Genomic DNA, 4,702 nt, shown 5'->3' on the forward strand with positions numbered 1-4,702 from the left:
CATTCCCCTTGGCTCCCTCCCCTCAGCCCTTGGCAACCTCTAATCTCTTTCTCTCTCTACGGATTTGTTTCTTCTGGATGTTTCACGTAAACGGAATCAGACACCACGTGATCCTCTGCACCTGGCTGCTTTTGCTGAGCACACTCTCAAGGTCCTTCGGCGTAGTAGCGCCCACCAGGGCCCCGTTCCTTTTCTTGGCTGTGAAGGGCCTCGCTATGAACAAGAAGACAAGTATTTGTTTGAATACATGGTTTGGATGGGATCTATTCGCTCGAGTGAGTTTTGGTAACTGCAGTGTCTATGAATCTCAATTGTCCGTATCGTCTTTGCCAACTCGGTCGAGTCCCGGCTNCTCCCTCTCTCTCTCTGTCCCTGTGCTGCTCGCACACGCGCACGCTCTCTCTCTCTCTCTCTCTCTCTCTCAGAATAAATAAACTTAAACAGCAACAACAACAATCTTGAACTCAAGCATCTTTTCCTGGTGCATCCATCTGCCCTGTGTTTGGCCTTTGTCTGAGAAAATGACCTCCCCCTCTTCTTGCTTTGTTGCAAATTCTATCTGTGGAGTCCTTCCTGCGAGTGAAGGCATCAGAGGGAACTGGAGAAGTGGGCAGAGATGCTGGCAAAGGCTTGCTCCTTCATTGGCCTTGGTACATGCCCGGCAGTTCTCACGTGAAAGTAAGCTAAGAGCTGTAGGCATCCCTCGGGCAAAAGAAAAGGAGCCAGGCAGCAAGGAATGGAAGAGAACTGGGGTTCGCATCCGGTGCAGGCCCTGGAGAAGTGTAGTGGTCACCAGCTCCCAGGGCAGCTAGGCTCCGGTTGAGGCTTAGCAGAGGGTGCAGAAGCCGAACCGTCCCGTGCCCCCACTCACACCATTTCACACTTGGGCAGCATAGGCGGGAAGAATCAGAGAGGTCGCTGTAGGCCGAGCAAGGGGCATAGGAGAAGATGAACCCATTCCTGGGTCCGGGGAAAAGTCAGGGCACTGGGGGAGCACAGGAAATGGGAACAAGAGGGGTAGGACTAGACTTTGTAAATTGGGGACACGGTACAAAACGAAAGCGCGGGGCCCTTTGTTCAAAATTAACGATTTCAAGATGGCGGCAGGAGAGCATGAAGCCAAGCAAAGAGTCTTTGTGAGCTCGGGGCCTTGGAGCCGGCGCTGCAGGGGAGAAATGGTCTGGGTCAGCCAAGGTCGCTCTTGGCCTATGTGAGGTAGCCTCTCAACTCTGGTGTCCACCCGTGCTTCACTTTCCTCACCATAAAGCCATTAGCCACCTTCTGCTCATGGTGTGGGAGATACATTCTATTTAAAAAGCTTTGACATCCGCAGGAGCAGCCCGTTAAAATATTGGAACAGTTGTTACTTGCTAATGATAATTCTACTTCACAACAGAATGAAGAGTTTATCATTTTTAACACAGAAGGCCACCGGGAGTGTGCAGCATTTCCCCTTTCAATCTATTATTTGACCTGCTAATTTTTTGTAGCCATTACAATGCGGATGACCCCCGGGAAAAATATTAAAGTCGTGCAAAGCTGTGCAATGTTCGAGATAAGAATTCCCTTTATTGCGAAGCAGAGCAGGCTGAATTTCTGTAATGAAATCACTTGAAAATTGCAGCAGGCAACTTTTTAATTGATATGCTATGTGACCACGATCTCTGTGTGTCAAAGTTTTAAAGATGGAAAACTTGGCTGGTTTATTGCTATGGGATACAGCTTCGCCCTTATGTGGCCTATAAAACAAAGTCTACAGGCCTCAGGATTCTAGAAGAGGGAAGTGGTTAGATGAAGCAGCTTCTGCACCAGCCAGTGTGGGTCCAAACCCTGCCTCTGGCTTTCATTGGGTGGTTTTGGGTAAATCACTTCATCTCCTCAGGACTCCCTCATCTGCAAAATGAGGAATGGAATAGTGCCTCTGTCATAGGGTTGTGTAAGGATTTAGGGAGATCACGCGCAGAGAAACTCCCCTGTGTGAGGTGAGCACTAAAAAAAATGTTATCGTTACGGTCATGACTGCTGCTACTACTCTTGTTCTTATTGATGATGATGATGATGATGATATTTGAATCTGGCCGCTGCCGGCTTCTCAACATTATTTCCCGTTCCTTTCTCTCGCTCTGCACAAGCCCTGGCCAAACTAAGCTACTCACCGCCCCCTGCATATATATGCTTGAAGGCTCTCTGCCTTCTTCTGGTCGCCCTTGTGCATTGGCTGAGTAACCACTTGGAGGGGATGTTGTAGAGGCGAATTCAAGCCACAGAAGGGAACTGGGTTGAACGAAATCCCCTTTAAAGTTCCTTTGGCTGTAAGATTCCATGATAGCAACAAAGAGAACAGGAAAGATAGCGGCATGTTTGACATTCTCCAGAGTGTTCTTCTACGCTCCTCTGTTTCGCCTCCTCCACTCATTTTACCACGCCAGCCGAGGGGGACTCCTGTTCCATCACACTGAGCACAGGGCGGAGCTGTGGCAGGTGGGGGTCCCGGAGAAACCCTAGAGTCAGGTAGAGATGGTCCCGAGGGGAGGGCAGAGATGCGGTAGACAGACCCCTGTGCTTGATCCCCACTGAATCGCTTGGATTCTCTGAGCTTCAGTTTCTCGGTAGTAAAATGCCGGTGTTAGTGCCCACCGCAGAGAGTGAGGGTTGAACTAGATACTGTATACGACAGTCCACTCGATACCCCTTCCNGGCCCTGGAAGCCCGACAAGGGGACCCTGGGCCTGAGAAAGCAAAGGGCGGGGAGCCTTCTACCGTCACGTCACTTTCTTCTCTTCTTTCCCTTCTTCTGGCCAGGACTCTGCACAGAATTTAATAGGTTAAGAATCCTAGGACTGATTTTCATGAACCCAGACTGTTCTCCAGCAGCCACGAGCCCGTCCCCGGCGTACCCTGGAAAGGGAAATGAAACACAGCGCGCTCTGACATCTCTTCCTGGGCCCACGGAGCATGGGCTTCGGAGGTGGGCCACCGGCCAGTGCACAGGTGTCCCGGCACGATTTTCACAGGGGGCTGTGGCCCATGAGCTGAGGAAGGCCTGGCCAGCACCGGGTGGGTGTTTTCTATTAAAGAGCCCGGGGTGTGGGGGCTACACCCTGCGGTTCTGTTGGCCGTCTTTTCAGATGGGTAACAGGGCTGCCCTCAGCACAGACAATAGACGGTGGCTACCGCTGAGTTATCACAACAGTGGATCTCTAGCCTCAGTTTCCCCATCTGTGAACCTCTCCTCCCAGACAGGCAGCAGGCAGGAAAGGCAGAAGCAAGAGTAAAGCACGTCTGACAACACCTGACTCCCACGAGGCATCAACCGAGGGGAGAGGCGATTTTGTATTTGCTGTAAAACTAACACGAGATCTCGTTTCTCCCGGTCCTTTGTAAAAACATCGAACATCTGCAATTCCAGACACCAAACATTAACTTATTTTTTCCCTCCACTTTCCATCCTCAATGATAATAGCAGCACGAAGCACCTCCTAAGCCTTTGCGCCTCCGAACGACCCCGCGAGGTACAGACAACCGCAATGATCCCATTTTACAGACGAGAAAACGCGGGCACAGAAAAAAATTAATTCACGTGGTCAGGGTCACACGACTCTGAAGAACATTCCTTCGGTTCGCGTTTCCCTTCATCTGCCTCCCCCTCTCTTTCCATTCTCTCTGGGTCCCAGACAAGGTGTGAGGACAGGCCCAGCACCGAGACCCCCTTGTAGTGCGTCCCCTTCCTTTCTGTCTGTCAATATCGAAACACAACAGAAGGCTGCCTGCTACCAAACTAGAAAAATTCTCCAGGCCTTTCCAAATGTCCGCTCCTCTGTCTCTTCTGGATGCATTGCTCTGTCAGGCCCAACCCTGTCTAAGGAGAAGGCCTTGGGGAGAAGAAGGACTGGGCGGGTAGTGGCAGTCNCCCCCACCCCAGGATGATGGAAGTCAAGTGGATAAAGAAATAGGGAAGTCTGAGCTGCTCCAGCAATGGCTTTTAAGGGCCTATATAACACTTGACTTTAATCCCCTTGAGACAAAAGCCACTGCCATAAACGTGATTAGTAAGGGGTTTCTGGAAATATTTCCTCAGGATGCAGAAAGGGATAAAAAGTATCATGCATACTGTTTTGCATCCCCAAATAACCTCAGAAAGGTCTTTTCCAACCTGCGGGTCTTTTTCCTTTCACATGCCATTCGCAGGCACAGGGCAGGTGTTTGTAACTAATTTCGACAGCAAGGGGGGTCACTGGGACCGGCAGGCAAGGTGCCATCTTGAAAGCTGCCCTTCTCTACCGAAATCTCCCATTTCCGGAGGTAACTTAGAAGCGCGCTTCAAAAATGTCTTGGGCTGGAAAGGCTCTCTCCAAAACAGAATGCAATTTTCAAATTTAATCTTTCGATTTTAGAAATGATGGGATTGCAGTCTTTGGCACTGGGCCTCCTTAGCAATCACTTTTATATTTAGGAAAATAAGGAACAGGAAAGTAAAAGAACTTCCTTATTGTCAGGCAGCAAGTCAATAGCAGAGCTTGAACTTGACTTATTTTTCTAAGGGGGGGGCGTTGTACCCTATAAAATACAGATACATTGACCTCCAAGCAGCAAATATTCCGGTTGTTTGAATCACAAAAATTATAGCGATGAAAAAAATATGCATGCTACAGTAAGGAACCTTTAAAACAAAATCCCTTAAGAGTGCTTTACCTCCCGCCCA

The 4,702-nt window shown here is 49.6% G+C and overlaps 1 long non-coding RNA gene across 1 annotated transcript in view; it reads left to right on the forward strand.

Annotated features, from left to right (window-relative positions):
• The first annotated feature begins 2,362 nt into the window (after positions 1-2,362).
• The window catches only part of LOC144229370 (uncharacterized), a 3,036-nt gene continuing 696 nt past the window's right edge, over positions 2,363-4,702 (forward strand). Inside the window, exons 1-2 of the long non-coding RNA XR_013334475.1 lie at positions 2,363-2,481; positions 2,803-3,057. This is a non-coding gene — a long non-coding RNA (uncharacterized LOC144229370). The remainder of the gene's footprint in view (positions 2,482-2,802; positions 3,058-4,702) is intronic.

Source organism: Crocuta crocuta, unplaced genomic scaffold (assembly GCF_008692635.1).
Source record: "Crocuta crocuta isolate KB4526 unplaced genomic scaffold, BGI_CrCroc_1.0 scaffold224, whole genome shotgun sequence".
Taxonomy (NCBI): domain Eukaryota; kingdom Metazoa; phylum Chordata; class Mammalia; order Carnivora; family Hyaenidae; genus Crocuta; species Crocuta crocuta.